Source organism: Henckelia pumila, chromosome 3 (genome assembly GCF_033568475.1).
Source record: "Henckelia pumila isolate YLH828 chromosome 3, ASM3356847v2, whole genome shotgun sequence".
Classification (NCBI taxonomy): Eukaryota; Viridiplantae; Streptophyta; class Magnoliopsida; order Lamiales; family Gesneriaceae; genus Henckelia; species Henckelia pumila.
The window spans coordinates 203346259-203356606 of record NC_133122.1 but is presented as its reverse complement, the minus strand read 5'-3'; the positions used below and the strand labels follow the sequence as shown (position 1 = coordinate 203356606).

At 39.0% G+C, this 10348-nt stretch overlaps 2 long non-coding RNA genes across 3 annotated transcripts; both read left to right on the top strand.

Annotated features, from left to right (window-relative positions):
* The first annotated feature begins 257 nt into the window (after nucleotides 1-257).
* On the top strand, nucleotides 258-1550 carry LOC140886858 (uncharacterized). The gene is made up of 3 exons (XR_012151714.1): nucleotides 258-391; nucleotides 760-822; nucleotides 1498-1550. It is a non-coding gene; the product is annotated as an uncharacterized lncRNA (long non-coding RNA).
* A 6005-nt stretch (nucleotides 1551-7555) lies between these two features.
* On the top strand, nucleotides 7556-8915 carry LOC140886398 (uncharacterized). Of its 2 annotated transcripts, none has more exons than XR_012151544.1 (3): nucleotides 7556-7720; nucleotides 8089-8151; nucleotides 8827-8915. It is a non-coding gene; the product is annotated as an uncharacterized lncRNA (long non-coding RNA). The 2 variants fall into 2 exon arrangements; XR_012151543.1 differs by lacking the exon at nucleotides 8827-8915 and adding an exon at nucleotides 8241-8267.
* The last annotated feature ends 1433 nt before the right edge of the window (nucleotides 8916-10348 follow it).

Genomic DNA, 10348 nt, shown 5'->3' with positions numbered 1-10348 from the left:
CCTTTGTAACGCCCGGAATTATTTAATTTTAATCTGAGAATAGTTAATTTGGGAATATTTGGAGTTTTGATTTAAATTCTAATATTCTTAAATTGATTAGGATTGAAATTGAATGAATTGAGTAATTGAGGACTGAATTGCAATTATTGGACTCTTGAGGGACTAAAGTGCAATAATGACTAAACTTATCAGAATTGGAGTAAGGTATCAGCATGTGCACGTGTCAATCAACACATTTCATCAGATTTCCAAGCCAAGAAACCGAGAGCAAGTTTCTGGAGAATTTCCATGCTTTCACTCATCTTCAAATCTTCATATCTTGAGCTACGGTTATCCAAATTCGATTCCGAAAGATGTTTTGGAATCCTCTCGACAAGACCTTCGATTTGATGTAAGTTTTTCTGTCTTTCATGTTGGTTTGAGAATTCGAAATGGACAGGGATCAGAAGTTGGAATGAATTTGATGGTTTTGATCTTCTAGCTTTGATGTTCTTGAAGTTTGGTTAAAGAGTGATGTGTATATCATGTCCTTATGATTTCCAGATATGTTTCGATTGATATATACTTTTTGATATGTTGAGTTGAGTTGTTGAACATCTTATATGAATGTTAGAAATGATTTAGAGTTGTTCGGGATCGCCGAAGTAATACCGAAATGCCGTCGAACTCTTGAATCGAAGTGATTTGCTATTGTTATTGGAATCTGAAGTTGTTGAACTATTAGCTGATGATTCCTTGTTTGTTATGCTATGATTTCAGTGTGTAAACAGGACAAGTGAACTCGAGAACGTTGAATTCGAAACCGATAGAAGAACACACAAGGTTGGTTGAGTTTCCTTTGAAGTTCTTGTGGAAGGTTGAGTTGATATTGAACAGAATTTGAGTTGTGTTTGGTAATTGATCTTGGACAAAATTGGACAAGCTCAAAGACATCCTAGACATCACATTGGAAAGGTAAAAGTGGACTACAATTTGATTGGGATTACAACTCGAGATGGTTTGTATCGAGTTCCCTCAATTCACATACTCGTTTGTTTAAGTGCTCTTATGTGTTTTCTTTTGATTACTTGAATAAGTTCTTGATATAATGAATGCCCTGATTATGTTACATGTTGCATTCATCTTGATGACTTATTTCCTTGAGTTTGAAATGAACGGACACGTTCGAATAGACGATTTGAGGGATTGTATATGTATGGCCTGGGTGGTTGTTTGAGCCTAGCGTCTGAGCTGCATATATAATGGCTTCAAAGTCTAGAGGAGCAAGATAGTAGCCCCACCTCGATAGGGTGTGTCGGTGGATTAGATATGATATCTTCTTCTCGGGATCCCAATTGATGAATGATGAAAAGAACTTTGTTTCGAAAGCATGCATTGTATTTATTTCTATATCATGATTGTGATATTGATTATGCATGTTTAGTTGCTTTTACTGGGAAATCTATTTCTCACCGGAGTTATCCGGCTATTGTTTTGTTGTATGTGTCATTGCAATAGGAGGAAGTGGAACCGGGCAAAGGAGGACTTAAAGAACAAGGGATGAAATCGATATAGCGTGAGGATCCGAGTTAGGAGTTATGTGTGCTGTCATGAAGTTTAATGAGTCTTAATCATGATCATGTTTAAGGATACTTGTACCAAGACTTGTAGATGATTGAATTGTGGTTTTGTTGATGTTTATAGGATTGGAAATATGTTGTAAATCCTTGAATCAACATAAGGTGTCTTGATCTGGATATATGACAATGTTATTGCATGTTATGAGAATTATGATTATGTTGTAAAGCCTTGGAATGGTTTATTACTAGCATTAAAAGCATGTTAGAATGCATGGTAGTTGTTATGCTTGATTTCATCATGTCTAGACTTTGGTAGGACATGATCTTGAATCAATCATAGGCATGATCTCGTTTTTGACAGCAGCTGAGCCATTATTTTTTTTCTGTTGGTTTGGCTGGCGCACGGGCGAGCTCCTGCTCGCGCGCGCGCGAGCCAAGCCAGGGGAACTCGGTCCCATTGGCCGGCGCGCGCGCGAGGGGTGATGCCCGCGCGTGCGCAGTGCAACTTAATTAAAAAAAAAAAATTTTTTTTTATTTTATTATTCTTTTTGTTTAGACTTTGGTTATTGTCTAACATGGTTTAATAATGATTAATGAGATTAATGAGAGATTAGAACTCGGGTCATCACAACAGGTGGTATCAGAGCAAGAACATTCTGGACTTAGATAGATAGTGAGTGGGGTAGATCGAGTCTTCTGCCTTACTTATTTATGTTTTTTTTTTATCATGCTATGATTTAATTACGTGATTGAATTACATGTTTTAAATGCTAGCATGATTTACTTTCAAGTATTTTATTACAAGATGTTGTATTTACTTTATTTGAAAGTATGATTACAATGATTAAAGATGCATGCTTATTGGAATATCTGAACTGATAGAGGCATGTATCCTGATGAATTATGACATGCTACCTGATTATCTGAATTGATTGGAAGCATGTTTTATTTGAAGATTATGATTATATATTTAAGATTGAATTAAAACCGAGTTTTGATCAGAGGTAAGATGATCAGAGGAGGACTGAGATAATTTGATGATTTGGTATCCTAACCATTTTGATAATCAGATATGTCTCGAAGACCAGGCCGACCTCCTCTGAGACCCCATGTTCCTATTTCTCTACCAGAACAGACAGTTCATACTCCACCGACAGTTGTTACACCGATAGTGCCTCGAGCTACTTAAGTGCCGAGTAATGAACAGGGAAGTACGTCAAGAGATATGACTGATATGACAGCAACTCCTATGGAAACACTTCTGAAACGTTTCCAATCCTACAAGCCGCCTACTTTGAAAGGTACAGAAAATGCTGTTGAATGCGAGGGATGGCTTGATGATATGGAGATGCTATTTGATTCACTTGACTACGGGGATGAACGGAGAGTTAGATTGATTGGGCACCAGTTGCATGAAGTTGCGAAGAGCTGGTGGTTCACTACAAAAAGAGCTTTGGAGCGTAGAGGAACTGCACTGACTTGGAATGTCTTCAAAACTGAGTTCTACCAACGCTTCTTTCCTGTGTCTTATCGCAAGGATAAAGGGGCTGAGTTTGCAAATCTGAAACAGGGGAATTTGAATATTGAAGACTACGTTGAAAAATTCTCTACATTGCTACGTTTTGCTCCACATGTTGCTGACAGTGACGAGGCTATGGCTGATCAGTTTATCAATGGCCTGAGTCCGGATGTTTTTACACTGGTGAATACAAGGAGACCGAATACCTTTGCTGATGCCTTGAACAGTGCCAAGGGAGTGGAAGCTGGTTTGATACAGCAGCGAGGAACTTTGTATACCGCACAACCTCCAAGACAGTCACAACCTGCAGCTCCAACTCCGCAACAGCAACCTTTTCGATTTGAAGGTGGTAGTAGCAGTGGAAAGAAAAGGTTTTTGCAAGCAAGAGGGAAACAGTTTAAGAAGTCTGGGAGTAGTTCTTCGAGTTCCAGTAGTACGAAGCAGAAGTCAGGAGTGTTCTGCAACAGTTGTGGTGGCAATCATCTAACCGATCAGTGCCGAGGTGTATCTGGGAGGTGCCATATATGCCAACAGATAGGTCATTTTGCAAGGGTGTGTCCTCAGAGAAATACTGGACAGGCAAGAGGTGCAGAGTCATCACGATCAGTGGCTCAACCTGGAAGACAGGCCTCTTCTGTTCATTCTTTTCAGCCAGCACATCCACAGCAGCAGACTCGACCAGGTGGAAGTCAGGCAGGCAATCAGCCTCAGAGACAGCAGGCTCATGTCTTTGCTTTGACTGAGGAGCAGGCACAGGGAGCACCTGATGATGTGATTGCAGGTAACTGTTCTATTTCTGGTTATTCTGCTTATGTGTTGTTTGATACCGGTGCATCCCATACGTTTCTATCTGCCAAATTTGTTGCATTGCATTCTTTGCCTGTTGAGTCATTACCAGTTGTAGTATCTGTTTCTTCTCCTTTGGGGAGGGGTCTTATCTCGATTCAGATAGTAAAGAATTGTGTACTACAGTATGAGGGTAATGAGATTGAGATCGATTGTTTTGTACTTTGTATGTCTGATTTTGATTGTATTATTGGGATTGATATGCTGAATAAGTACAGAGCTACCGTCGATTGCTTTCAGAAGGTAGTGAGATTCAGACCTGAGATGGCTGGAGAATGGAAGTTCTATGGTAAGGGTTCACGTGCTAAGATTCCTCTTATTTCTGTATTATATATGACCCGACTTTTGCAGAAAGGAGCGGAGGGATTTCTTGTTTATGCAGTGGATTTGTTGAAACCTAGCCTGAACCTGGATGATTTGCCAGTGGTTAGTGAATTTGCGGACGTCTTTCCGGATGAGATTCCAGGATTACCTCCGTATCGTGAGATTGACTTCAACATTGAACTGATGCCTGGAACTGCACCGATTTCGAAAGCACCTTATCGAATGGCACCAGTTGAACTGAAAGAATTGAAGGAACAGTTAGAAGATTTACTGGCCAAGGGATACATTCGACCCAGTGTTTCTCCTTGGGGAGCTCCAGTACTGTTTGTTAGAAAGAAAGACGGTTCAATGAGATTGTGTATTGATTACCGGCAACTGAACAAGGCTACGGTAAAGAACAAATACCCTTTGCCTCGTATTGATGATTTGTTTGATCAGTTGCAGGGTTCTTCGGTGTATTCCAAGATCGATCTGAGATCTGGATACCATCAGCTGAGAGTTAGGGATTCTAATATTCCTAAGACTGCGTTCAGAACCAGGTATGGCCATTATGAGTTTATAGTTATGCCGTTTGGTTTGACGAATGATCCAGCTGTATTCATGGCTTTGATGAACCGTGTATTTCAGAAGTATCTCGATGATTTTGTGATTATCTTTATTGATGATATTCTGATCTATTCCAAGAATCTGATTGATCATGCTGAACATCTGAGAACAGTTTTGAAAACCTTACTAGCCGAGAAATTGTATGCTAAACTTTCGAAATGTGAGTTTTGGCTGAAACAGGTTGTCTTTCTTGGACATATTATATCTGGAAATGGTATTTCTGTGGATCCAAGTAAAGTTGAAGCAGTGATCAATTGGGCTAGACCGACATCTGTTTCTGAGATCCGGAGTTTTATGGGATTGGCTGGGTATTATCGTCGATTTATCAAGGATTTTTCCAGTATTGCGAAGCCAATTACTCAGTTAACTCAGAAAAATGCTCCTTTTACCTGGTCTGAAGCTTGTGAATCTAGTTTTCTTGAGTTGAAGACACGACTGACCAGTGCACCAGTCTTGACTATTCCTTCAGGTACTGGTGGTTTCACTGTTTACTGTGATGCATCTCATCAAGGATTAGGGTGTGTTTTGATGCAGCGAGGACATGTGATTGCTTATGCCTCAAGACAGTTGAAGCCTCATGAAACCAGATATCCGATTCATGATCTTGAATTGGCCGCCATTGTATTTGCTTTGAAGATTTGGCGACATTATCTGTACGGGGAGCAGTTTGAGATTTATTCTGATCACAAGAGTCTGAAGTATCTATTTTCACAGTCAGAATTGAATATGAGACAGCGGAGGTGGCTTGATTTGCTTAAAGACTTTGATTGTGAGATTAAGTACTATCCAGGGAAATCGAATGCGGCAGCAGATGCACTCAGTCGAAAGGTATGTTCTTTGTCCTTATCGACGATGGGTGTATCAAATTTGATTGAAGACTGTTGTCTGTCTGGGTTAGTATTTGATTCGAATTATCAACCTCTTCGACTCTATCAAATGCAAGCTGAACCAGCTTTATTGGTAAGAATTCGAGATGCTCAGAAACTTGATCAGAATATACAGAATTCGATTGAGAAAGTCAGATCAGGGCATGTATCTGAATACCGGGTTCGAGATGATCTTCTTTATGTTCACAATCGCCTTGTAGTGCCTGATATTTCTGATGTGCGACAATAACTACTGACAGAGGCGCATTGTAGTCGTTATAGTATTCATCCTGGAGGTAGGAAGATGTATAATGATCTGAAGACTCGATACTAGTGGAAGCCAATGAAGTCTGATATCACTGAGTTTGTGTCTCGATGTTTGAACTGCCAACAGGTGAAGGCTGAAAGGAAGAAACCGCCTGGTTTACTTAAGAGTTTATCCGTGCCAGAATGGAAATGGGATCATATTTCCATGGATTTCGTGACGAGATTACCTCGATCTTCTAGAGGTTATGATGCTATCTGGGTGATTATAGATAGATTGACGAAGTCTGCGAGTTTTATACCTTATTGTATGACGTACAGACATGATCAGATGGCAGAGATTTATGTCCGTGAAGTTGTCAGATTATATGGTGTGCCGAAGTCTATTGTATCAGATAGTGATCCTCGATTTACATCTCACTTCTGGCATAGCTTACAGAGTGCTTTGGGTACTCAGCTTCGTTTGAGCACAGCTTATCATCCACAAACAGACGGGTAGTCTGAGCGTACAATTCAGACATTGGAGGACATGTTGAGAGCTGTAGTGCTTGATTTTGGCACGAGTTGGCAAGATTCATTACCTCTTTGTGAATTCTCGTACAACAACAGCTATCAATCGAGTATTGGAATGGCTCCTTTTGAAGCTTTATACGGAAGAAAATGTCGATCTCCTTTGTACTGGGATGAAATTTCAGAAGTACCTGACACTGGCCCTGATATGATACGTGATCTGACTGATCAAGTGAAGCTTATTCAGACAAGAATGAAGACAGCTCAAGATAGACAAGCGAAATATGCTAACATTCGACGTCGACCTTTGTCTTTTGATCAGGGGGATCGAGTATTCCTGAAGATTTCTCCTTTCAGAGGTACAGTCAGATTTGGCAAGCGAGGAAAGTTGTCTCCACGCTACATTGGTCCGTATGAAATTCTGGAGAAAATAGGCAATCTCGCCTATCGATTAGCTCTTCCTCCGGCGTTATCTGGAATACATGATGTCTTTCATGTATCAATGCTTCGAAAGTATCTTTCTGATGAATCTCATGTACTTCAATCTGATGAAGCTGAACTTGACGAGACTTTGAGTTATTTTGAAAAGCCGATTCAGATTCTTGATCGTAAAGAGAAGCAACTTCGTACGAAGACTATTCCGCTTGTGAAGGTTCAGTGGAGTCGTCATGGTATTGCAGAAGCGACTTGGGAGACTGAATCAGATATGAGACAACGATTTCCAGAGTTATTTTCTTGATGTGAGTCTCCTTTAGTTTTCTGTTATCTGATATCTGTGATATGATTTGTTGATATTACTAAGATTTCGAGGACGAAATCGAGTCTTAGTGGGGGAGAATTGTAACGCCCGGAATTATTTAATTTTAATCTGAGAATAGTTAATTTGGGAATATTTGGAGTTTTGATTTAAATTCTAATATTCTTAAATTGATTAGGATTGAAATTGAATGAATTGAGTAATTGAGGACTGAATTGCAATTATTGGACTCTTGAGGGACTAAAGTGCAATAATGACTAAACTTATCAGAATTGGAGTAAGGTATCAGCATGTGCACGTGTCAATCAACACATTTCATCAGATTTCCAAGCCAAGAAACCGAGAGCAAGTTTCTGGAGAATTTCCAAGCTTTCACTCATCTTCAAATCTTCATATCTTGAGCTACGGTTATCCGAATTCGATTCCGAAAGATGTTTTGAAATCCTCTCGACAAGACCTTCGATTTGATGTAAGTTTTTCTGTCTTTCATGTTGGTTTGAGAATTCGAAATGGACAAGGATCAGAAGTTGGAATGAATTTGATGGTTTTGATCTTCTAGCTTTGATGTTCTTGAAGTTTGGTTAAAGAGTGATGTGTATATCATGTCCTTATGATTTCCAGATATGTTTCGATTGATATATACTTGCTGATATGTTGAGTTGAGTTGTTGAACATCTGATATGAATGTTAGAAATGATTTAGAGTTGTTCGGGATCGCCGAAGTAATACCGAAATGCCGTCGAACTCTTGAATCGAAGTGATTTGCTATTGTTCTTGGAATCTGAAGTTGTTGAACTATTAGCTGATGATTCCTTGTTTGTTATGCTATGATTTCAGTGTGTAAACAGGACAAGTGAACTCGAGAATGTTGAATTCGAAACCGATAGAAGAACACACAAGGTTGGTTGAGTTTCCTTTGAAGTTCTTGTGGAAGGTTGAGTTGATATTGAACAGAATTTGAGTTGTGTTTGGTAATTGATCTTGGACAGAATTGGACAAGCTCAAAGACATCCTAGACATCACATTGGAAAGGTAAAATTGGACTACAATTTGATTGGGATTACAACTCGAGATGGTTTGTATCGAGTTCCCTCAATTCACATACTCGTTTGTTTAAGTGCTCTTATGTGTTTTCTTTTGATTACTTGAATAAGTTCTTGATATAATGAATGCCCTGATTATGTTACATGTTGCATTCATCTTGATGACTTATTTCCTTGAGTTTTAAATGAACGGACACGTTCGAATAGACGATTTGAGGGATTGTATATGTATGGCCTGGGTGGTTGTTTGAGCCTAGCGTCTGAGCTGCATATATAATGGCTTCAAAGTCTAGAGGATCAAGATAGTAGCCCCACCTCGATAGGGTGTGTCGGTGGATTAGCTATGATATCTTCTTCTCGGGATCCCAATTGATGAATGATGAAAAGAACTTTGTTTCGAAAGCATGCATTGTATTTATTTCTATATCATGATTGTGATATTGATTATGCATGTTTAGTTGCTTTTACTGGGAAATCTATTTCTCACCGGAGTTATCCGGCTATTGTTTTGTTGTATGTGTCATTGCAATAGGAGGAAGTGGAACCGGGCAAAGGCGGACTTAAAGAACAAGGGATGAAATCGATATAGCGTGAGGATCCGAGTTAGGAGTTATGTGTGCTGTCATGAAGTTTAATGAGTCTTAATCATGATCATGTTTAAGGATACTTGTACCAAGACTTGTAGATGATTGAATTGTGGTTTTGTTGATGTTTATAGGATTGGAAATATGTTGTAAATCCTTGAATCAACATAAGGTGTCTTGATCTGGATATATGACAATGTTATTGCATGTTATGAGAATTATGATTATGTTGTAAAGCCTTGGAATGGTTTATTACTAGCATTAAAAGCATGTTAGAATGCATGGTAGTTGTTATGCTTGATTTCATCATGTCTAGACTTTGGTAGGACATGATCTTGAATCAATCATAGGCATGATCTCGTTTTTGACAGCAGCTGAGCCATTATTTTTTTTCTGTTGGTTTGGCTGGCGCACGGGCGAGCTCCTGCTCGCGCGCGCGCGAGCCAAGCCAGGGGACCTCGTTCCCATTGGCCGGCGCGCGCGCGAGGGGTGATGCCCGCGCGTGCAAAGTGCAACTTAATTAAAAAAAATTTTTTTTTTTTATTTTATTATTCTTTTTGTTTAGACTTTGGTTATTGTCTAACATGGTTTAATAATGATTAATGAGATTAATGAGAGATTAGAACTCGGGTCATCACATCCTTGATTTTGAAATGAACGGAAACGTTCGAATAGACGATTTGAGGAATCGTATATGTATGGCCTGGGTGGTTGATTTAGCCTAGCGTCTGATTTGCATATATAATTGCTTCAAAGTCTAGAGAAGAAAGATAAGTAACCCCACCTCGAGCGGGAGAGTCGGTGGATTAGTTATGATATCTACTTCTCGGGATCCCAACCGACGAATGATGAAATGAACTTTGTTTTGAAAACATGCATTGTATTTACTGTTATATCATGATCTTGATATATGTTTGATATGCATGTTTAGTTGCTTTTACTGGGAAATATATTTCTCACCGGAGTTATCCGGCTATTGTTTTGTTGTATGTGTCATTGCAGTAAGGGGATTGGAACAGGGCAAAAGCAATCATGAAGAACAAGGATTGAAGAGATATAGTGTGAGGATCCGAGTTAGGAGTTGTTTGAACTTTCATGAAGTTTATTGAGTCGTAAACATGATCATTTTAGAAGTTACTTGTATCAAGACTTGTTAAGGATGATCTAAAGGTCTTGTTATTATATTTGAAATTTGAGTAATGTTTCAAATATTTGACTCCAACATGTTGTATCTTGAACTAGTTTTTATATGACAAGATTATTGCATGTTTGTGAGATTTTGATTATGTTGTAAAGCCTTGAAATGGTTTATTCCTAACAATTATAGCATGTTAGAATGCATGTTAGATGTTATGATTGATTAAACCATGTCTAGACTTTTGTAGGAGATGATCTTGAATCAATTGTAGGCTTGATTTCATTTTTGACAGCAGCTGAGCCAGCATTTTTTTTTCTGGTGCCGTGGCCGGC